This window comes from Apus apus, chromosome 1, assembly GCF_020740795.1.
Source record: "Apus apus isolate bApuApu2 chromosome 1, bApuApu2.pri.cur, whole genome shotgun sequence".
NCBI classification, from domain to species: domain Eukaryota; kingdom Metazoa; phylum Chordata; class Aves; order Apodiformes; family Apodidae; genus Apus; species Apus apus.
The window spans coordinates 25,661,823-25,687,155 of record NC_067282.1 but is presented as its reverse complement, the minus strand read 5'-3'; the positions used below and the strand labels follow the sequence as shown (position 1 = coordinate 25,687,155).

General features: G+C 38.5%; 1 long non-coding RNA gene across 1 annotated transcript; it reads right to left on the bottom strand.

Moving 5' to 3' along the window:
• Window positions 1-333: 333 nt before the first annotated feature.
• On the bottom strand, window positions 334-23,354 carry LOC127393728 (uncharacterized). The gene is made up of 3 exons (XR_007891535.1): window positions 23,266-23,354; window positions 2,285-2,429; window positions 334-875 (listed from the first exon to the last, which is right to left on the bottom strand). It is a non-coding gene; the product is annotated as an uncharacterized LOC127393728 (long non-coding RNA).
• Window positions 23,355-25,333: the final 1,979 nt, after the last annotated feature.

The following is a 25,333-nucleotide window of genomic DNA, read 5'->3' as shown; positions in this document are numbered from 1 at the left end:
GCCTAGCTAGAGGCTCTACTAATGCATTTGTTTCCCTCATGGTATTTTTCTGTTACATCTGTTATTATGTTGTCATGAAATGTTTTGCATCATTCAGAAATTATATAATCTTACAATTATGGGGTGTGGTGGATAGAATTAGAGGTGTGTGCTTTGGGAAAAGGGGAGAAATAAATAGTAAAAACATAAAATATTACCACATACTGCACTGAAAGAGAAAACTATTATTATGGACTGTGTGATACAGACAAGCTGGTATACAACACACCAAGGGCATCTCAGGCTATTTATTCAAACAGTAAAAAATACGTATTAAGTGTAATTAAGGTTTGCTTATTTCTGTTTCAACCATACATTACTTAATGGCCCTCTGAAACAGCATGACTTAAACTTTGTTTAATACTTACTGTAGCAAAGAAAGTTAGAATAAGGAAAGAAAAAAGCGATTACAAAAAGCTATTATCACAATTCTTGTCATGGTCTGCCATATTTTTTGGGCGAAATGTCATGCGGAACATTTTAATTGCTCTGACTTTCTTAATAAATTTAGTTTTCATCCTTGCCTTAAATTCTGGGCTAGTTGACTGAACTCTCTTTGAATTTGACTTGGAAGTTTCTCTTAACTTTAGGGATTAGGCAGTCATTACAGGTGAATCTTGCTTCATCTCTCCTTGCATGTACAAATTTAAGTGCCAAGCCACACTAAAACATGTTTTGCTTTGCTTTTAGTTGTCACACAAAATAAAAAAGAATTTTATTTAATCAACAGGCTTCCTGGAACTGAATTTCTTCCCAAGGTTCTGATTTGTAGCCATGTGCTACAAGTGTCTTTCCTCTCTGTATTGGCATATTTTCTCTGAAATCAGTAGAAGTACCTGCAAAAAAAAAAAAAAAATTAAAAAAAAATTGTATACATTTAGAAATATTCACAATTCTTTTTTATTAGCAACTATTACTGGTAAATGGAAGCCATCAATCTGACCATTATATATATTTTATGTTTCATAGGGATGGTGTGTTGGAAAAAAATACAACAAAGAATTATTTTGATACTTTATTCACTTTTATGATGAAAGCTATTTTCACATTTGTATTGCAATTAGAAACATAGAATGTAGAATTCAAGTAGAGGAGGATAGTCAGCATAAAAATGATACAGCAACAAGAAGAAAGTTTCTGAAGCAGCAGTGTCACTGGAAGGGCTTTAATTAGCTCAGAATGAAAACAATTATCTAAAATTACTAAACATAACACTCGAGTGAAGGCAGCAACAGAAATGCAGCAATGAAGCTGTACAAAAACTATTGTATGAGCAGCTGACTTAGGGCTGGACCTCCATTTCTAGCACTACCTTCAGACATAGGAATTTTATTCTGGCAGAGAAACAGGTCTCATCACATGGTACACAGACAATAGAAGCCAACATTGAGAGGAAACAGCTTGCAAACTTACGATTTTCAGTGCACTGAACACACAAGGTCAAAAGCAATTGATTTTTTGCTGTTTTCACAGTTGTACCTTTAGAACTTCCACATAAAACAGCCAGGATAAGAGTTGTAAACCATGGCTTTAATAATTTAACATTAGCAGTTTGTTTTAGAGTAGGCTAGACTTGGAAAGTGGCATATTGTTCCACCATCCTTACAAATTTCCTTCTAAAAACATTAAAACCAAAACTGAGCACAGGGTGCTTATTAAGCAATATTGTCACCACGTAATAACTGACAGTTTGAGAAGAAAAGTTTTTTTAGTTCTGAGGAAAATATCTAGCTTGGCCCTGTTTATCAAGGTAAGGCTAATTTACGAAATATGTTTTTCTCAGACATCCAGTTGTTTCAGATACATTTAAAATAGAAGACAATAACAGATAAACATTGTTTTGCGAGTAACATTGGGCCAAAAAAAAGCTTAATTCTGTGCACTTTGATCAACAAAGAGTGAAAAAGCACAAAAATTGAAGCAATCACCTCATTCTGACCATCAAGCCATAAGCACAGAAAACAGCTCAGTCATCTCAAGGAAAGGTGTATTATGATGGGACAGTGTGGGTGAAGGACTATGCTGTTTCCATCAGCCTTTTTTGTCAAGTGATGAGGAAAGCTTGTGTTGCCTCTGCCCATGCTAACACAGAAAGAGGAAGGTCGAGGATCTCTGCTCTTCTCCCCATAAATCCAGTCCTCAAACTATGTAGGCCTTTGGCAACAAAGAAGATACTGTGGAAGATACTGAGACCAAAAGGGAAAGAGACCTGTGGGGAGGTACGAAACAGTGTCTTGTTTCTTACCTGTCTGTGGACTGGCATATCCACCTTGAGCTGCCTTCTGGGTCTGCTGAAAATTGTTTCCAAGTGTTCAGATCAGTAAAACAAGTAAAGGTAGAACTTCTTTCCATAGACACAGGATTTGTTTAAACTTAGGGTCCTCAAACCACTAAAAAAAAATTAAAAAATTACATAGAAGTCAGATATTTAAACATCCTGCAGTTATTTTAATAACTGCCACTCTTAAGTAGAAAAAAGGTGAATGCTGTTAAGTAGAAGTCCACGGCATAAAGAAATAACTTGCTGCCACACATAATCTTAGTGCTACACATCTAGGCACACACCTGCACACTGACCTTACCTATGAACACACAAGAAGGATAGCAAGAGAAAAAAACCCTTCTTCTCCAAAGGCAGGGAAAAAATGTTGCAGAAACATCATCTCCTGAAACAGTAATTTAAATAAATGCAAACCTAACCTAACGTGGAAATATTACCTCTGGTTACACTCCCAAGAGGTGTATTTTGGATAAAGTTACTGTGTAATAACTCTGTGTTTAGTAAATCCAGTCTTTGCCCTGTACCTGGCCAACTCCATCCTGTGACCAAGGTTTTAGAAATACTAAAATAAGTAAGAGTATTGCCTTTCCTCTCTAAAGCAGAATTCAGCTATTTTAGCAAAAGCTGATATGTTTTGTCCAACCTAATATTTCAGGCTCTCTCAGTAGTCAGTGAAGTGATTCATCTCCTTGCAGCTGTCCAAAATATTTGGGAGGAATTGCTCTTGAGGGAGCCTGTCTTTCTGCATTCACCAATAGACAAAGCAATTACCTTAGGGCAGCTTTTTTTAGCAGTTGAAAAGATGAAGGGAAATCAAACAAATCACCTGGAGCATTTTCCTAGAGACAGATAGCTGCAATAATAGAAGAAGTAGAAGTATTTTTTTAAACAGATACCTCTCATCTGATTTTTGTGAGTCTGGTCTGCACTAGCTGTCATAACTGATTAATAGTAAAAGTAATGATTAGCCAATAAATGGTTTTTACTCCTGTCAAAAGGCTAAAGAGATTAGCTAAGCCATCAACCTTCAAATGTATCAGCCTCAGTGTAACTCCATAGTAAATCTGAAACCTATAAAAAAGGTTGTGACAATGTCTCCCTCCCTTTCGTTCATCACTGATAGGACTATGAAAGGATACACTGACTGTGAAAACATTAACTATGTGAATAAATATGTGTATTTAAGTGTTGGAAGAATCCAATTCCCATTCATTCTTAAAAGAAGGAGTCATCAGTTTCTCTGTCTCATGGTGGGATTAATGCTTTAATTGGTGAATTGATATTCGTTCATCAGTGACATGATTTAAGCACTGAATGGGTAAATCAGGTTATGGTAGGGGGTTTTAGGTTATGATTGGACTTGATGATCTTCAAGGTCCCTACCAACCAGGATGGATTCTATGATTTTATGACGGGTTTTGTAAATCTTTAAGGGAAGAAGCATCATTGTATACCTACAAGATAAAGCATAAGACATCTGCCATTTGAGCCAAGTTCCATTTTCCTTTCAAATATGAGCATATGTTAATAACCATAATCAATCACATATGTTAGATATACATAAATAATGCATATTTTCCACACTGCATAATTTCAGCAATGCTTTTTTTACATGAAATGTAAAGTCCTGGATTTTGGACCCAGCTTGATCTATGCATACCTGTGTGATCAGCACTGGGTTTTCTCACAGGAAGGGTGTAAACAGATCTAGTCTTCTGATATTTCCATTCTACAGTCTAGATCCTGGCCCTAGTTACACAGGGGTAAATAAGGACTGCTTGCACCAAAATAAGTAAATGTCTTAGTTTTATTGAGGTTGGCTGGTAATGGTTTGATTTTGGTAGCATATTCTCATTCCATATCACAAAACAACCAAGACCCTTAATATTTAATTATTATACATTCAAAATAGGTAGGATCTCAGTGACCAGGTCAGTCAACAGACATCTAGCTCTTATAAATTATTTCTGTAGTCTGAGGAATATTTTTAATTTATGTAATAAGGAGCAAACCCAACAGAAAAGTGTCCTGCTTTACAATGCACTGCTAGATATTTAAAACTGAGGAGGTATTTAACATGAAAATTTTGACTTAACCATTAATCTGCTTTCTCCAATCCTCCTTAATGTGTCTGTGTTGTACCTGAGAAAGCTTTTCTCTTTCATTTATGGAAACTCACACATTTCCAACAAAACCTCAAAATTTACAGTATATGTGAAGTTAATGAAAAGGCCTAGACAAATAGAACTTTCCTGTAGATAATAGTTTAAAAATATCAGATTCTCTGAGAATAGTTTTTCAGAATGAATATCCAGAGCTCTGTTCAGGCTTCATAGAATCATAGAATGGTTTGGTTTGGAAGGGATCTTCAAGATCATCTAATTCAACCTCCCTGCATGGGCAGTGACACCTCCCACTAGACGGGGTTCCAAGCCAAGGGCCTCTATAAGGGCTCCCTGGAGCCTTCTTTTATCCAGGCTGAACAGCCCCAACTCTGTCAGCCTGTCTTTATAGGAGAGGTGCTCCAGCCTTCTGATCATCTTTGTGGCCCTCCTCTGGACTTGCTCCAGCAGCGCCATGTCCCTCCAGTGTTGAGGGCTTCAGAACTGGACACAGTACTTCAGGTGGGGTCTCTCTCACAAGAATCACCTCCCTGGCCCTGCTGGCCATGCTTCTTTTGATGCAGCCCAGGACACGGTTGGCTTTCTGGACTGTGAGCACACATTGCTGGCTCATCAACCAGCAGCCTCAGATCATTTTTCTCAGGTCTGCTCTCAATCCATTTTCTGCCCATCCTCTACTTGTGTTTAGGATTGCACTGACCCAAGTGCAGGACTTGGCGCTTCAATCAGATTAGGTCAAAGGCAATTTAAAGAGTACAAAGACATACTCAAAATGATAAATAGAGTAAATCAATAATGCAATGAAATATGCAAACATCAATCTAAATGTTATAGGTGTCATTATTTTATAATATGATGATAATCTTAATTTAAAAAATATCCTCATATTCGTACCTTACTCAGTCAACAGCATCACTGAAGTCAGAAGTTCAGAAAAGAGCAATTAATTTGTCCATGATTTCCTACGTAAAGTGAACAACTTGTAACCTGAAATAAAAGTGTCAAGTTGGACTGTCACACATGGAGCACCAGGAAAGTTGAGGCAATGATGGTCTCTGGTTCTCAAACTAGCTTTTGTCAGCATGCACATTATAATCTCAGCCCATGTTAAGAATCACCTCCAGCCAAAACTCAGCCACTGAACATGGGGACAGCCTTGTACATTTAGCACCTGAGCTAAAGTGCAGATTGTTGTTCATGTAAGGTGTATGGATCTGGCATGAGAGCAGCCAAAGGCAGGATGACACCTTCCCAAAACTTAGCAAATATTGCAAGCATTGTTCTTGTCAGCATGATCTAGATCCTGGTCAGCAGCCAAGAGAGCACCATGAGTCAGGGCCTCCAGTTCATGTTTTGCTCCTGCGTGTAGGACTAGCCGGTTTCCTGGGATTTTCAGACACACCAGAGCAGTACTCAACTTTCTGAATGCAGCACGATGCAATCTTCTCTCACAATACATTTGGAGACCTATCATGCATCTTCTTGTAAACCGAGTCTCACTGCATTGCATGCTGTGATTTAAGGGTAAAAGGATACAGCAAAACATTTAGCTCCCATATAACCTATAAAAGCAGTGGAGTGTTTCTTTTTCCTTACAGTTTTATACCTCTATAACGCACAGTCCAGTGAAGAGTCAAGTGTATATATAGATAATATTTGTACATATTTAATTATCTTCCTTTTCATCACTACTGTTTCATTAAAGCTGTGTCATTTAGTTTCTCTTCCTTGTTCTCTCTTCTTTCCCTATATGAGAAGGGAGAGGGGTTAATAGAGAGCATATGTCATTTGTTTAATTGCCAGCCCAGCATTAAATCATGACAGGAACACCTGCAAATATATGGGCAGATATTATGAAGTCAGGAACATTCTCAGGGGAGACAAATGAGATTGCTTTATCAGCTAACCCAAATGCAGATACATAAAGGTTATCCTTGATGGAAACTGCTCAGTGTTCCTTACACAACCAATCTGTGAGTCAGATTTTGTTTTCCTGGTATTGCCATCTACTGAAAAGACAGTGTATCATTTCAAGGCTGGAAAACGCGGCACTTTCAACAGAGCCATGATCTGGTAAGCCTCTTTTTTTTTTTTTTCTTAGAACAGTAGCACTGAATACATGCTAATTTTCAAAGCAAGTAAAGTGATAAATATATATCTCTAAAACTGGTTTTGTTTAACTGACAGTATTGCTGTTTCATTTTTCATTATCAAAACCTTGTCTTTCATTTCTGGAAGACTGTTTCTGTGTCAGATACATTCTGTAAACATTTTTTTAACTAATTTAATACCTCATAAAATCCCAACTTACAGATGCAGTGAGGATGGGAAATCAGTAGGAGAGTCTGCTTCTGTTCACATCAGAATAAAGTTAAGTTTTTCTTTCCTAACATTATTCTTTTGAATTTTTATTCAGATGGAGAACTCAATTCCAAATTCATCATATGACCTCTTGGCAAGTACAAAGTGTTAAGAGACAGTATTACATTGTGATTCTTCTCCCTTTCTCCTCCAGAAAGAGCTACAAGTGCTTTAAAACCATGCTGAGCTTCCTGCAGAGATGATTCCACATGCTGACCGTATGGTGACTCCATATGGGCACTCGTGGATCAGGCAGAAATGAAGCCAAATCTGTGCAGACACATATAAATTGAAAAAAAAGTCTGATCTTGCCAAGCTGTCAGTTACTGACAGCCAAGCACACTGTGTGTTTCCAGACCTCTGCAGGGACATAAATGGCTATTTAGAGAAAAGTGTTCCGACTAAAGGCCTCTCTTCATCCTGTCTGTTAAAGATGAACCAGTTTGTAGAAAGACACATGGGACCAGCAACAAGGCTGGAATAAGTAGGTCAAAAATTGGCTTGGAAGCCTGTGGATAAGAACAATTCTTTAGAAAAGATAATCCTTTCTAATTTGCCTTTGGAAATTTTTATATTGAGCAAGGAGATACAGAAAGGTTTCCATACATGTTCAAGGAGAACAAATGGCAGATATATCTTCTCAGTCTTCTTGGCTATGAAGTCTGACTCTCGTGTTACCTTATGTCCTCACTGGAAAGCTTAAATTGAAAAAACAAAGTGCTTTGGAGATTATTCTACATTACCATGTTTCAAATTTTTCTAAAAAACTCAGTGTTGTCAGGCTAAACACATGCCTTTTTTCACTGTACTTGTTCATAGTGAACAAGTTCACCTTTTTCAGTCTTTCAAGTACACTGAATGAAGAATTGAATTAAAAATCTCTTATGCCCTTTCTTTTAATGTGACATGTACTTTAGAAAACTTTCTGTGCCACAGACTACGAAAGAAGAACACATAAGATTAGGTCAAGGGAAGTGCTCAAGGTCAGGCTCGATGGGGCTTTGAGCAACCTGATCCAGTGGAAAGTGTCCCTGCCCATAGCAGGAGAGTCGGAACTAGATGATCTTTAAGTTCCCTTCCAACCATTTTATGATTCTGTGCTTCTATAATTTACTGTACTCTATCTAATCCTTAATTCAGCCCTAAAATATAAGCCTGAGCTAGTCTGAGAAAGAATTATCTCTGTATCATCTTTTTTAATTACAGGACAAGAGCTAGAGATACATCAGATTAATTTGAAATTTTCCATTGTTGTCACAGCATATATTGTTTTGTTGAAAGGCTAAATTAGCTGCAGATTTCAAGTCTACATTTGTACCTAATCTGCTCTTCCCCCACTGAAACACACACATAGCTTTTTTAGCATGTATTCATTCATGGTAATTGAGCCAAAGCATATCTTTCAGCTGTAGAAGTTTCCAGGGAATTCAGGCAGAATATATGAAAGAATATGTCAGCAAGTCAGAAATCGATTGCATTTGGACTTGACCAGGGACTTTGTGATGAAATTGGGTGAAGGCAGTATATTTATTTTGTTTTTACTATAAAACATGGTAAGAAGACTCTTTTGCTATATTGGATTGTTCAGAAACATTAGCTTTCCTTCATCTAGGTGTGTTTGGGTTTTTTTCACCTTTCCCATTCAATGCAGGAGACCTGGCTTGATTTACCAGCTCAGCAATACTATAACTTTCTAATAGCTCTATGAATTCCTCTTAGCAAGTTGTTCTTGTTTGTCCTTGTAATCTGCTGCTTTATCGTATCTTTCTAGTTTTAATAGTGACTCAGAATTTCAGTGCTAATCCAGTCACTAGATTAGTATAATTAACTGTGGATTGTTTCACTTCATGTTAATTTCACTTAGCTCTATCCATCTCAAAACAAGCGTGTGGGCTAACTAATAATTTAAGCTCCCTCTCTAAGCAATCAGGACACATTTTTCAGAATATGACTACCCTCCCATTGAAGTAAATGCTCATAACAAGTGGAAAAAACAGTTTCCCTGGTGTATTTTCTTCTACTGAGTTAATGCAAGAGCATAAATAGTTACCTCAGATTGAAATTTAATGTTTAGAGTAAATTTTAGGATAAAGCTGAATGAGGTTATCTCTATCCTGACAAGAAATAGGAAAATGTTTTATGTTTTCCATAATTGCCCAGTAAAAACACCCAGCAGCTAAAATAACTTGTCTTGGCCACTCCCTCCAGCAAGTTAGAAGACTGGTTGAACAGTTAGTCTGATCAACTTCAACAACCCTTACATACTTATTACCAAGAAAAGTATATAATATTTTTCTGCACTTTGCAATAGAATTAAGTAACTGTTAATTGGCATATATGGCAACATGATGTCTTAAAAACATGAGGAATCCACACTGAATAAGAGCATTTTACTCTCACCGGTCTGGTCTTGTTGAAGGTCCACTTTTTCTCCAATCACAGGAACTGAGGAAGACAGACATTCCAATGGTTGTGCAATAAAATGCAGAGGGTGTTTGCTTTACCTAGAGCTTTGTTAGACAGAGGACCAGATAGCCAGACCTCACATCTGGAAAAAAATGTGCACTTGATTGCGTGGTTGCTTCTGCAAGCACAGCAGCTGCCTCCTTTCTACTGATATTCCCTTCAATGTCAAGGAACATTGTTTAAAAAAGGGAGTAGCAGTTTCATGCTGGGGTGAAATGGGTGAAATTTCACTTTCATGACCTATCTCAGAAAGTCAAACTTCAAGCAGCTCCTATAACATCATATGGAGTATAGTGGGAAAATACATGGACCATATATGTAAACGGGGGGAAAGGGGGCAAGTGCCATTCAGCATAATTAAGCATGGAGCAAAATTAAGTCCCTGTAGCAAAACCCTGCCTTTAACTACATATTCAATAAGAACAATCTCCTCCGAAGTAGAATCATATTTACCCCTTCTGGAGAATTTTGCAGGCCAAAATGTTAGAAAAAGAACAGTCTGCAAGCAACTCTTTAGAAAAGACAACAAGGTCAGACTGAGATAGGTGTCTCATTCTGATCTCTCTGATGTGGATCTTGTTTGAGAAATGCTTAGGCATTTATACACACAGAAAGACAGACAGACGTATATCAGTGAACAAAAACCACCACAGTTGTCCGTACTACACAGAAAAAAAGTAGAAAACTGTCTCCCAACTAAAGAAGTTTTACTGGTCAAATGGTCAGAATGGAGCCACTGAAAGTATTTTGTTCTTCACTGTAGACCTCAATAGCTCATCAACTGAACACAGGAAGAATGAACAATAGTAGGTGCAAATGAAGGAAGGACTGCTGACAACAAGAACATGTTACAGAAAGTGTGAAATATTCACACTGAGAAAAAAAATATATATACTCTACCCTGAAGGATGTAGATTTGATTTTACCTGATGTTTTCAGGATTGTTTTTTTATATACCAGAGTATGACTCTCTGACCCAAAAAACATAAAGCCTATGAACCAGGGTTCTGTCTAATAAGCAGTTGCAGTTGTACTTCAATAGGCACAATTATGTGATCTACAGCTATATCCTAAGCATAGGATTCCTGTGCTCTGGGCTTTGCTTTTGTGTACTTGAGGGTTCAGCTACATTGCTTTGGAATGTCACCTCACAGAGCTGAAAGCAGTCTCTCACCTGCCTCACTTAATGCAGTGTGAACAAGCCCTCACAGCTGCTTCGTTTCATCAAAGACACCCCCAGAGAAATTTCATCTATGAGTAAATAATTTAGGAATTTTTATGCATGCGGAATTTATTCTTTATTATTTTTTACTTCCTGGAAATTTTAGACAACAGCTTTCAATCAGGCTTATGGTTTAATTGTTCCTTGCTTAGCTCCTCCCAAAACTTAGTAATGCTGCCAGCTTTCACACAGGGAACTGTAAGATTCAATAACAGGACCTAGTTTTGACATGGATGGAGTTTACTAGCTTTATTTGTTCAGGCTTAAAAAATTACAGATTCTTGAATGTTGCTGTTCATTTGAGTTTGAGTGCATGCCAGTAAAGACTTTTCAGCCTATAGTACACACAGGAGAACATACACAAGAGTGTGCTGCCTGTAAGTTCCTGTGCTTCATTGCATGGCATGTTTTTAAGCTTACAATGAAGCAGATATATCCTGTGAACTCCCAGGGAGCTTAATTGTCTTTTAAAAAAAGTTGTTGGAAAGCAGTTGATATATCTCAATCAAGAGTATATATTCCTATTTCTGTTTCTCAGAAATACAGTGCACATGTAGGAATTCCAGGAAATTCAACAAAGTGTGAATATTTATAAAGAATATTATATTATATGTATTATATTATATAAATTTATAAAGAAACAAGTATTTTCCTACTTTTTAACTTACAGGAGAAGCTAAAAATATAAAACTAGAAGGGAAAGGGAAAGAGGAAGGGAAAGGGAGAAAAAGAAAAATAATAAAAATATTACAATATTTCTCATATTTTATACATTCTTTTTAAAAAAATTAAATTCTGTGTCACAAGCTGTGCAAATTCTCTGGAATCAAAACAACTGTGTAAAGTGAAATCCTGAATTTGTATGAAAAATGCTATTCTGTATTCTGAATTCCATACTCTGTTCTGTATTCTGAATTTCAGTTAAACCACGTTAAGAAAAAGGGGGTCAGGTGCTAAGCTTTATTTAGGTGCTAGAAATAGCATAAGCTAATCTTTAGTTGTCAGAAACAGCATGGATTTGAAGTTTGTTGTCAGATGTGATATGCCATATATGCAGTCACACGGCATTAGACATAACATGAAGAATTGTTGATTTTTTTTCCCCCAAGATTTTTTAAATTTATGTAAATTACATAAATACATCACATACTGAGTCAATCCTTCCTGATTTAAATGCTATGGGGAAAGTTGATGGTTCAACAACAGACACTCATTTATGGTGCCATAAGCCCCTCATTGTATGTCAGATGAGTTACTGAGACTGAAGACAATCAGTGGCTTTCTTGGTGTCCATCAAAAAGTGTGAAGAAAACCAGGGTGAAAAAAGAAGTTGCAATGTTCTTCTAAAGGAACAGACCAAGAGTAAAGCCTGGCTTTGTTAACCTTTCATGACAGAAAGATGAGCATCTTCACCCCAGACAAGAGGATAATCCACGTCTTCTCATCAGGGCAAGGCACATCTGCAGAGGAGGCTGGCAGAGGTTGTCCTGTGGCTCCTGTGAGGAGGTGCGTCCCCACTGGCTGGCACAGTTAAGTGCAATTTTACTTTTAAAAGCTGCTAGTTCTTGACTGAAATAAAAAGTAAAAAGAATAATTCAAAAAAATTACTTGCAAGATTGACAGACCTGAGTCCTCAGTCCCTTTGTTCCCTTCACCCTTGGTAGCATCTAGAAGGTGAAACATTTCACATTTCACCTTCCCAATGTGTTTCATCCCATCTGCTTTAAATCATTTTCTGTGGATGGGCGGACAACCTCTAGAAATGCCTGTGTTTCCCCAGTGATTACAAATGAGTCTAAACTGGTCTTGATCAGCTGCCAATTCATAGGCAGTTAATGCTAAGTGAGAAATATTCCACCTGCAGAGCAAAACAGAACCAAGATGTCTTGTTTCCTTCTCCTTTCTACATCACAGTATCACAGTATCACTCTAGTTGGAAAAGAACTTCAAGGTCATCAAGTCCAACAACTACCCTAACTCTGCCACATCCAACACTAAACCCTGTCCCCTGACACCACATCTGTCTTTTTAGATGTCTCCAGAGGTGGTGGCTCAACAACCTCCTCAGACAGCCTGGATCACCAAGTCCAACTACCACCCCAGAACAGGACAATCCTGAAGTTCACACCATGTCCCTAAGGGCATTGTCCAAATGTTTCTTGAATATTGTCAGCTCGGTGCCATTACTGCTTCCCTGAGGAGCCTATTCCAGTGCTCCACCACCCTCTGGGTGAAGAATCTCCTCCTAATGTCCAACCTAAATCTCCCCCTGCATATCTACCTACCACTCCCACAGGTCCTGTTGTTGGTCACCAGAGGTCAGTGCCTACTTCTTCTCCTTTCCTAAGGAGAAAGCACTTCTGCACACCTTATACAAACACATTCACTACTCTTTCCTTTTCAGTAAGTCTGTACTGTTTTAGGGTTTTTTTAATCTATTGTCCAAATGAAATTATCTTTTTTACACATATTATACACATAAAACTTGAAACCTAAAAGTGTGTGCTATTTATTGTTCCTATTAATGAAAAAATGGACGAAAATTCTTTTTTCTAGATACTTTCTCTATATCATAGTTATCTTTTCCCAAAAATTAAAATAGAGACAAAATACAAATACATGCATTTTTATGTCCTTATAGAAAACAAACATATCCTATGATCTTCTAACTCATACAAGCTTTGACACTAAGACTATATAGACCCATTATAACCAGTCATGGTGAAACATATTTTACCTGTTTTCAGTAGTCTAGAGGCTAGAGATCTAGTCCAAGAAACTCTCCAAGATTTCTTGCAAAAAGAAATAGAGTAAAGGATTCACCCCAAGGACTCATCTTAGTTAATCTAAGTTTTTCCCTTCAGGTTGCAGGAACTTCATATGACTCGTTTAAAGTAAACTTCAAACATGTAGCTAGCACAGGCTGATCAAGATTAATTTTACCTGATGTTCATGGAAATTATAAAGAATTTTTAAAACATAAAACTAAAACCATACTTGACCAATCCCATCAAAGCTTCCATTAATTACCATCTAATTTTCTAAGTATGCTTAAATATTTTTAATTTCTTATTCAGAAACCTCATTAAAAAATAATTTTTAGATGCCTGATGAAGGTGTTATTAGAACTCTCTTAGCTACAAAATGCCAGACTCTTATTCTCTAAAGACTTTCATACTCTGGACTTCAGTCTGCCCTGAATGACATCAGTATAATAATTTGAATTGCCAAACAGTATTCTAAGAAATTCCACATTTCCAAATTTCCATCTGCATTTGAGTCAATTCAAATGTGAGACATATGTATAATAGACACAACTTGCTAGGATACCTGGAATTAAACTGAACAATAATCTTACTGAATGTCTTAATCATGAAGAACTTTTTAAGTAAGGGCACTGTCTCATGTTTTTTGTTGGGGTTTTTTTTGCACTTGAAAAATTATAGAGGACCCCCTGTCATTTTTAGAGTGCATGATCTAATTTTTTGGCTCTGTACTAAAAAGAACAATTTAAACAAAATTAACACTGTGAATAGACTGCAAGTCTGCTGCCCCTTGATGATTAACCCTTCTACAACTAAAAACTATATCTATGCTTTTTTGCCCTACACTGATCATGACTCAGTCAGAGGACACAGCTCAGTGCCTTCCTGAGGCTACAGTTCCTGTATTCATAATCAGAAGTATGGCTTTTGACAAATCTCACTGAAGTTCTCAGTGTTCAAGAGAAAGGTGGTCCTGCCTGATGTTACATGCAGTCAAGAACAAAGCCTGTGTCACCAAGTTCCTCACTAGAAATTGATCCCAAAATATTTTTACTTAGGAATACATCCACTGCCTCTGACAGGCCTCATGTCTCTTCTCATTAGAAGCACTTTTTCTACTGAAAATTGTTTTCAGACCACAAGAGCAGATGCATGTGTGTATAAACCTGTATATGTTTGGGTGCTAATATTTAGCTGCATACAAAGTAGCACAGCAGTTAGAGAGGAAACAGAAAGCACCTAGATGGCTAGTAATGCTGGATATAGGATCCCATCCCTTTATGGCTAGGTTGTCTGAATGTGATGAAAAGCAACAGCTTTCCAAATGCATTGCACCAGCATTCATAAACAAAATTATGAAGAAACTGGAGAGGGAATATACAGCCTAATACAAGGAGTCACAGAGAAAATACACAATTCTCCAACATCACCATCACCCCCACCCAGATGTACATTCATACAGTACCCTCAAAATTATTAAAATGATGTCCCAGGAACCCTACAGAAAGAAAAGCACTGCAAGTTCATTCACTAAATGCAGTCCACAAGCCAACAATAAAAGCAAGATCACCCTGATTTTTGAAAGAGGTATTCTGCTATATTTTTTGAGCAAAGTTCCCAAAGGTGTTTAAGTCTGTTGTGTCACATTTCCATATTTCTCATGCTTAGCTGTAAATGGCAGGGAGTCTTACTACAGGCTGATGAGTGTTTGGCAGCTCGAAAAGGTGTGTCCTGTTCCCCGTGGCCAAGAGGACCACAAGGACCACAAGGATGCAGGGGAGCAATCAGAAAAGAGGATCCCTCAGGCTCTCAGAGGGGTTCCAAAGAAGCCTTCTCCTCTCAAATACAAATAAATCAAACAAACATGTGCCTTTGGCATCTGTGCAATGCTTTCCTGAAGTCTAAAATGCAGGTCCAACTGATGACTCTATGTTGAAATGAGTCACCACTATTCACTGAAACACCATCCAAAGCACTTGGAATGTGAGCAGAAGCAGGGATCAGCAATTTTGGATGGTGCTACTTACGATGAGAATTTGGCAACAGGCTGCATCCAGATAGTTAGAACTTGAATCAAACAGTACATTATTTACTTTTATTGCTGCCTGGCAATGTCTGTTTCTCAACAATCAACTATGCAGTTTATTAGAATCAGCTTCAGCCAGAAAGATGCTGCAGAACAAAACTACCTCATAGCATAAAAATTTTTGTATTAGCAAGAATTTTCTTAGGCTGTTTATAAGACCTGCAAAAAATCTTTAGATACAAGAGATAAAGAACATAATGTCTACTCACTCTTCACTGTCACTAAAAACTTGTTATTCTAGACATTATGACTGAAAGGTGACTAATGTAACACTTCATACTTCTAAAATAAGTCATTTGTCCTTTTAGTCAGGGGCATTGGTTGTAGACATAAAAAAAAATTCTACTCAACAAAAATGTTGTGTATTTGTGAGCAGCTAGTCATCTAAACAAGAACTGCAGGAGAGATTTATATGAGATGTCTGATTTCATTAAAACCATTGATATGTTGTGAGGAGAAATGGCTGGTTTTCAGACCCACTTGCTCCTCTTGTTAGGGCCCCAAACAGCAGCTTGTAGTAGTTAGGAACTAATTCCACAAATGTGCTCAAAATGTCAGTGAGTTTGTCTACACAAGGGAGCTGTGAACTAATGACAACATGAATTTACAATGCATTCATCGGTCTCCTTTTGCATATTATGATTTTGATTCATTTTACATAATTTAGCAATCTAAAAATACAGCAATTTCATGCAGCAGGGTGAAAAGTCTCCTCTGCATGTAGGATGTACAACCTTTTTAAAAAAAAATTGAAAAGGGTTCTGTTTTGGTTCTAAATGGTGGAAGCGGCACTGTCACCAAACTTTTAAGACAGTCCATCATATAGCACAACCAATGAGGAAGAAAAAGACTTGAATTTAAGACTCTTTTCAGTCTTTCTTATAGCCCAGAAAACAAAAATCTAGCTGCCCAGGTTATATTTCAGCTGCAGAAGAACTGAATGGTCCAGAAATTTTCTGTTCCTCTTAAAGCCATTCCACAGTATAGGAAGTAATGCAAGAGCTAGGAAGCAAGCATAGCCCTCAGTGTTTGAACACTCTTAGAGAGAAAGTAATTCTCTTTATTTTTCTTAAAACTCAGTGTTTTCTCACTGAAGCAGGGATTAGACCAGAGGTGTTTCATTTTCTAGAAAAGCATCTCTCTATTAACCATGTTCGATTTAATGCCTTCTTTCTTTTTTCTTTTTTTTTTTTCCCTAATAGCAAGTTTTTTTCACTTACTTCTCTTGCACAATAGTGTATCCTCATCAGGAACAGGAATGAATGCCAAAAAGGTAGAAGGGAATGGAATGGTTCAGTTCAGTTGGAAGGCACCTACAACACTGATCTGGTCCAACTGCCTGAGCACTTCAGGTCTCACCAAAAGTTAAACATTTCACTAAGGGCATTGTCCAAATGCTTTTTAAAAACTGACAGGCCTGGGGCATTGCCCACCTGTCTAGGAAGTCTGTTGCAGTGTTTGGCCACCCCCTTGGTAAAGAAATGCTTCCTGATGTCCAGTCTAAACTTCCCCTGGGACAGCTTTGAACCATCCCATACGTCCTATCACTGGATCCCAGAGAGAAGAGCTCAGCACCTCCCTCTCCACTTTGCCTACTCAGGAAGCTGCAGAGAGCAATAAAGTTGCCCCTCAGCCTCCTTTTCTCACAACTAGACAAGCCCAAAGTCTTTAGCTGCTCCTAATAGGACATGTCTTCCAGCACTTTCACCAGTTTTGTCGCCCTTCTTTCGCGTATTCAAGTACCTTCACACTGCAGGGCCCAGAACTCCACACAGTGCTCAAGGTGAGGCCACATCAATACTGAAGAGAGCAGGATAATCACCTCTTTTGACTGACTGGTCATGCTGTGTTTGATGCACTCTAGGATGAGGTTCGCCCTCCCGGTTGCCAGGGCACACGGCTGATTCATACTGAGCCTGCTGCTGACCAGCTCCCCTGGATGCCTTTCCTCAGAGCTGCTCTCTGGCACTCTTCTCCCAGTTTATACTTGTGCTAGGTATTATTCCATTGTAGGCACAGAATCTGGTATTTGGACTTCTTAGATTTCATCTCGCTAACTATTGCCCAATGTTCCAATCTATCTATGTCCCTCTGCAAGGCCTCTGAGCTGTCCTTCAGCCAGTTCTTCACCCAGCACACCATGAACCTGCTCATCTAGCAGCTGGGCAACTTGTCCAGAAGGATCTGGTGCCTTCAACTACCTCCTGTAACATAACACCGTGGTCTTAAATCCCCTGAGGCAAAGACAAGGTTCATCCCCTGATCATCACCCAAACACACAGCAACTGAAGTGAGTGAGGATTAACATTGGTCTTCTCATGGTATTATATTTTGAAACAATGGTAACTTCCATAGTTTATCCAGCTTATGACAGCTTTTGAAAGAAAAAACTTAGATGACAATGCTGACTGAAAGGAAGGGTTTGGCAGCTGTGTAAATAAGAATCTTAAACCCCAGTGAACACCTGGCACAGCCTTGTTACCAGTGTTCACTACCAGCTGCTTGCTCAGAAAGCAGGATTTGTGGATCCCAATCTCACATGTCTAACTCTCCTCATGGATGCTGCAGGGACTTGCAAAGTAAAGGCTTCAAATTCTGTACAGCAGTTTGCTTCCTAAATGTTAGAGACAGCTGAGCAGTTTAACACATATCTCCTTCTGGTCCTTGGTATAAACTGTCATCCTTGTTTATGAGGCAATTTCTAGAGCTTGGTTGTAAAATTTTTTTTTGTTGAAAGTTGTAGATAAAAGCAAAGGAACGTAACTATGAAAATCGTCAGCCTCATTCTTTTTAGCCATCTATACACATTTATAATATTTATTTAGGCACAGCTTACAAGAAATGTATTTTAATTACTGTTAACAACTATACACTTACATTATGGTATAAAAATGTTTCTACAGAATAAACAAGGGATGTTGAGAGGTTTCTGTAGAACAAAATCAGGTCACATCCACTCAAATATTTAAGACTTAACAATCTTCAAAGGTTTTTGGCAAATCTCTTACCCTGTGCTGTTGTAACAATGTATTTATTACCCATCTGTTCAGGGCAGCAAACTCAAGTTACTGTAGCAAGGAGACCCACCTCACCCCGTGACAACACAGTAACCTCTGGGAGGACAAAGAGCCTGCTGGGGCAAAGGCTGCTGCTGTGTTTCAGGTAACTCCAGAAAGACTAGGGAGAGAGGCTGCTCTATAGCAGTGCCAAAAAAAGCATTTTGAAAACTTGCTGTAGATTTTTTAGATTTCAGAAGTCCTGCATCACACAAGGCAGGAGAGAAAAACCACAATGTCTACCAGCTCTGATATCCTATCTTAATTTGTGGTGAGGTCTAGTAGATCACAGAGATTAATGAAGCCTAAAGAAGGAACCAACTAGATAACATCACAACCAGATGGAAAAAAAATCAATGGCTCCTCTTCAGTTCCAGCTAAGATCCTTAGCTACTTAGTCCCCGAGCAGGTAACTATATTTTCCATGGCATTTAGTAGAGCAAATTCTTTTTATTATTATTGCTAATTTAAGTTTTGACAGACTGGAATGGTGCTAGAGCAAGTCATTGTAAAAGATAACACAGAAATAATAAACCTTTGCCTGCGCACATGCTTTAAACAGTATGCATTATGGTAAAATAATGTATAGCTTGATTCTATAGCTTGATAAATAGAAGTAGTTGGACTGGAATATGGTGGGGTTTTATGTTGAAAAAATGTTATTGGATATAGGCACCTTTTCAGATCATTTCATTAATACCTTAAGCTTCTCAGTTGCACACATATAAAAAATGTGCCTCAGCATTCCTTCCGGGCCATTCCTGTTCCTTATTTATCTTGCTTTGAAAGCCTTCTTCTGGCACTCTTTTAATCTTGCATTTAGAGTATTTTGTGAATAACATTTTACATTGAAGGGCTGGGTCATTATAATGCTTCGTTTGCACAACTGAGTGGCTTGGGACAACAGTAATAGGATAATTCATACCAGCTTTTACCTGGAAATATGTTTAAATTCATTAATAGTTCCATTCATTTTGCTGGATTAGTTGCATGCATAAAATTTAGCACATTGCTGGATTAAAGTCAAGCTGTGCAGGAAGTTTTTGTTCGGTATACTATAGCCATATAATTCAGCTAATGCAAGGAAAACTTGGAAAACAGATACAGATGAAACATGATACAGGATGACAGAAAACGAAAAGTCAGGCTTCATGTTGAACTATCAACTCTGTTGTCCATAAATTACCTGAAGAAGGGTTTCTAGAAAAGCTAACCAGTTCTGAGTTAGAGGCTGCAGATTAGAATATGGGTAAAATAAAAGGAACAAAAAATGTTAATAGATTTCCAGTAAAACTGAAAGGCAGGAAACATATACAGGACAAAAGAGTTTTCTGCACGTGGCAGAGGAATGAGGAGAGAAAGATGGTGCAGGGTGCTTTTTGGATCTCAATAAGAATGGCCTAACAACAAATGGGTTAATAAAATAGCAGTTTAAGAAAGGTAGAATAAAAGGAGGAATAAGTATAGTAAGTAAATCTTACATCCCTGCAGATGCTGGGATGCCCATATCTGTGCAGCATCAGACAGACCCTGCAGAGGTTTTCCCACAGCATGCTTCGCAGATCCCCTCTGTGGAGAGTTTCCTTCTCCTCCCAAACCACAGTGCTCCTTCTTTTGCATAACAAGCAGAATCATATGTCTCCTCCTGACAGGTTAGATTGTTACCTCTGTCACAACACCCACCTGTGCATGATGCTCACCAGCACTTTCCCATACAGTGGGTATGCACAGTAACATACAGGCTGCTCAGGCTCCAAGTGCAATGTCCTATAGAGCAGACACAGCCTGTTTAAAATCACTAACTCCTCCGAAACAAAGTCATCTGTGAGGCTGCCAACATAAACAGTTGAATCAGAAGTGCTGGTATGAAAGTAGGATAAACATTTAGATTCATTGCAGCATAAGAACTTCCTTGAAAGGAGATCTGAGCTACTGAAATCCGCTGAAAGAAAAGTGGTAAAAGGTCCATAATTCAACATGCTTGCTTGGACATGAAAACTCCACAGTATAGTCCTATATTGGCAAGATGTGCTAGAATAAAGAGTGAAAAGCCTTTCCTCCATGCTTTCTATAAGTTTCGTGAAGCTTATATTTAGCACTGACTGTGATCTGCACATTCGGTAAATAATCAAGATGCAATGGTTGTCAGCCCACATGAGATTCTTGAAGAGATGCATAAGGACTGAATGACTTAATTAAGTATTTGCAGAGGGCACTTTATAGCTTTCAAACATGTGCTCTCCTTGGTCATAGGTAAACTCTTCCTGTGATGTATGACTACCTTGCAGCCACCTGGATCAAGAGTTTCATCTCAGCTGTGTAGAGAGAGACCTCATGATTCAGAAATGCTATGGCTTGGTGTTTTGTACCTAAGACTGGACATCCTAGTTCCTGAAGCGACCACAAACTTTTCAAAACTTCGTTTTATCTTTAGCTCACATGCAACCACTTGGACTTAATCTGCTCAAAGCCCAATGCACCTTGTGGTAAAGACGTGAGCTCAGCATATCTGAGCCAATGAAAGCTCGTTAAGAGGAAAAATCAGTTTCTCTGCTCAGAAGAGAAAAGCTGCTGCTGAGTTTAAGGGTGATGACACTTCAAAGCATACATTCTCACAAGTGGCAGCACCCAAGGATTTTATACTAAGCACCTCTCAGCCCCAAAGTGTCTGAAGTATATCTTGGGGAAAACAATCACCAGTACAAAGCCACCTTCCAGTCTCTTTCATCTAACAGAAAGCAGGGCACAAAGAAGAAAAGGAAGGATGAAGTTAATAATCTGTTAGCTTTTTTCATGTTTTCTACATATATTTATGTTCCCATGCTGTGAATAGAAAAGCATCCAAAGTAAAAGTAGCCTTTGCTGTCCCAAAGTGCTCACGCACAATTAATTCTCCTTCAGGACACTGTGGTTCTATTTGTTGATTTTAGAATGCACATGATACAAAGGAAAGAAAAACAGGAAGAAAAACCAAAACCATAATGACCTGTGGTTGTGTGCTGGTTTGGTTTGGTTGGGTTTTTGGTAGTAGGGGAGAAGGCTCACATGTGGCTCCTGTAAGAAGCTGAGAAGCTCACCCTGCTCCAAAACCAGCCAAGGAGCCATTAGGGAAAATAGATGTACCTCTCCGATTAACATCCGGAAGAACTGATATAACACCTGAGCAGAGGCAGCAGTTGGTAAAAAGAACTGAGCTGGAGAGGCAGAGCAGTGCCAAGCTGAAGAGCCCGTGGTTGGTGAGGAAGAAGGGGAAGAAGTTTCCCTGCAACCTATGGCGAGATGGCAGACTGTCCCCCTGCATTCATGGAGGAACATGGTGGAATATTCCCTGAAGGCGCCAGGAGGGGTGAACTTGGATTTGCTGCCAGCAGACTTGGGTTATGCAGCTCTGAAGACCCTGTGCCAGGGGAGGTGACTGTTCCTGAAGCAGCCCATGAGTTTGTGGGAAGCCCAGGCTGGAGCAGCTCTGGACCTCATGGGAAGGACTCATGAAGGAGAGGTTCGTGGAGGACTCTCTCCCATGGGAGGCACCCCATGGGGAAGCCAGGAAGGACTATAAGGAATCCTTCTTCTGGAGGAGGATGGCACGGCAGGAAACACCAGCCTGTGGACTAACTCTAGACTCCATCCCCTGTCCCCATGTGCCACTTGGGGGAAAGAGGGAGAGAAACCAGGAACAAAGTAATTTGGGCCTGGGAAGAAGGGAGGGATGGGGGTAACATAAGCAAGCACTGCTCTGTGTGTTGTCTGTGTCCTATGTGCATTTGACTAGTGTGAAATTATTTTTTTTCCTCAAGTTGAGTCTGTTTTGCCCGGGACCTTAATTGGTGAAGAACCCTCCTTGTCCTTGATCTCAACCCATGAGCTTCTAGTTGGCCTTTGTCCTCCCCATCTCAGTGTGTATGTGCATGGAGACGAGGGGGAATTGAGTGAGCAGACACGTGGCTGGTTCTTTGTTGTCATGTCAGGCCCAAACCAGAACAGGTTATAATGTTTTGATTTTTTTAATCTGTCATAAACATCCCCAAGGTGACTTGTATTTATCTAAGGGTGCCTGTTATAAGTGATACAAAGAGAGAAATGCAAACTTTTCTGTAACCTCTTCCAAAATCTTACCTGCTCCTTAACGATGTTGAAAATAACATTTTTTTTTCAGACTGCTTTCTGAAGTTAAAAAAAGGATTATATAATCTCTGTCTATATGTACAAACCTCACAAATAATTTCTGAACACATTGATCCAGTTCAACCAAATTTCACAAAGAACTCAAGGGTTTATGCATATTTCATGACCAGTGACAGTCTGCTATATCTTAAGGAGAATAAAAACACCTTTAGTGAAGTTAGGAAATCAGCATGAACTCGCCGTTCATTAAACAATGAAGAGTCTAAGGGGGGTGGGGGAAGGGGATCTTATGAGTGTTTTAACTACAGGAAAGGCCTCATCAGACACCATAAAAGACAAAAATATCATAAAAAATATCTGTAAGCAACCACATTTCACTAGTTTCACTGTGAAAAGGTGCACAGGTGAGACTCAGCAAAAATCCATGACTAACAGCTGAAATAATCCCACCAGCTAAACACCAAAGCTCTCTTACTGGATATGTGTACCAAACTCTCTCTTCCTGCAAGGGACATAAAAATTGAGATATCAAGCCTTCACAAGCATTGCCAACTGAAAGCAACACTTTAGTGAATGTAAGTCTGGTGAAGGAGACATAAGTAACTTCTCCACCCTACAGACTACAGCATTGAGTGTATCTAGAATTAACAGATTACAGGTTTGTAAATGCTGTCAGAAAGCTTGACAATGCAGTTGCCCAGTACATATAGAAGAGTTTATTAGGAAAACTGCAGCACTTACCTGCCTTCTTTTTCATACCCTGGGACTTCCACGCAGGAATCTGTTTCCATTTTCACCCATCTTCTGCCATCTAAACATGTATTCTGCAGCCCAGCTGTCTCGGACTTGCCCTGTGTCTGAGCCGTGTATGGCTGTCATTCATTGGCAAATGCTGCCAGCTTGCTTCACAGGGAAGTCTGTCATCACAGGTCATCTGCTCCACCTGCTCCAGCAGCACTGCAGGTCCTGTCTCTGAAGTTATGCAAAGCACATTACATCTCATACAGACACATCAAGAAATATTTACAGCACATATGTATCTGTGTGCTACATAGCATGGCACAGATATAAACTTCTGGTAATGTATTTGAAAATGTTATATTTTATGTGAATTTTTATTTAAGACCTTTATGATTAATAAACATTCTGGAACAAAATACATCACTGATGTATTTTTATTTTGTTGCCTAGACTCACATCCATGTGCCTGAAAATTCTTTTTATGTCCATAAATATTACCCTGTTAAAGCTGAATCTTGGTGTTACTGTGTTTATTCCATTCTAGTCTTTTGCTATTCTTATTTTAGTATTACATTTTCTAAGGAAAAAGTTAACTAACATTATGTTATTTTGAGTCACAATAAATAATAACATCAGACAGAACATCTTTTGTTTTTAATGAAACAAAATTAAATAGGGAAACAATTAGTATCTTGAACTGTGATGAAACCTGTTTTATGTCTATTGTCTTTCCTTACTTTCTTCCCTTTTGCTTACGTGCATTAAAAATGTGGCTGAGACAAAATTTCTTTATTTTTTTTAATAGTGCCAAAACCTAAATACTCTGATTATAACTGAAACAAATAATTTACCCTTAGTGCATGACTCTTTCAGAAAAACACAGAATATAATTACAAAGACAATGGGAATATTGTCCCTACCTTTGTTTTGCAATGTATTACATTGTCCAAGTTAAATAAGACAGTAAAATTAATCTACTTACATTATCAGGAATATAAACCTAGAAGAACACCTTGAAACAGCACTAGACTTTTTTCACACTTCCACAGCATGAAGAAAACCAGCAAACATTCTGAAAACATTCTTGAAAAACCAATAGCATCACTAAAGATTGTCTGAAAATAGTCAAAAGCGTTTATTTAGTAGTTGTCTTTCTCAGAGCTCCTGCTGTCATCTAATTTTTGGTAAACAGGATTAAATTAAATCTACTGTATTATCACTTAATATAAACTCTCACCAGTCCAAATCTGTAGCAGGTGGCAAAGTGCTGTATAAAGCCTGCCACATCATACCACTGAAGACACTGCTGTTATTAATCAAATTACAGACTTGATTGGTGCAGCTCACACTGAGTGCAAAAGCTAGTCACACTGGCAAAAATTAGAGTATCTCCTACTAGACAGTTGTTTAGGAGACCAAGTCTTTCCATGTCCAGATGAGACAGCCTTTTGTGAACAGAATTTCCAAGACAAACTCATGATAAGTTTAAACTGTCTGATTGCAGTTCCCTACTGCCCTTCTGGATCTGACCCAAAGCCTATTTAAATGAGCTGGAGCCTGTCCATTGACTTCAGCAGGCTCCGAGTCAACTCCCCTATAGTCTACACAGCAATGAGACTTTGCTCAAATTTGCTGCAGCTGAAAATGCTACTTTCCCACAGTTTTCAAAGACATATATTAATATGGGGTAATAAAACATCCTTACTCCAGGAAATACTGAGTTTGACACACTGTTCTGCCAAGCTTAGGGGAGGTGGTGGACAGACAGTACCACATAAACCTTAGCAGGCAAATGTTTAGAAACTATTTAGCACCTTAATTTCCATTGATTTCCCTGTGAAACACATACATCTAATAACAACTTTCATTCAGTCCTGCAGACCTTGAAACATCTTTAAAATCTGGCTCACACAAACCTTGACTTCTTTAACTCCTGTTGACTTCAGTGGGTGACCAAGTCTTTGACAGCTGGCAGGCTTAGGCTTTCTGTGTCACCTGTGCATAACCAAAGCTAAAAGCAAATAAATAGCATTTATCAGTAATATAGTTCCCCCATTTCTCACATGTG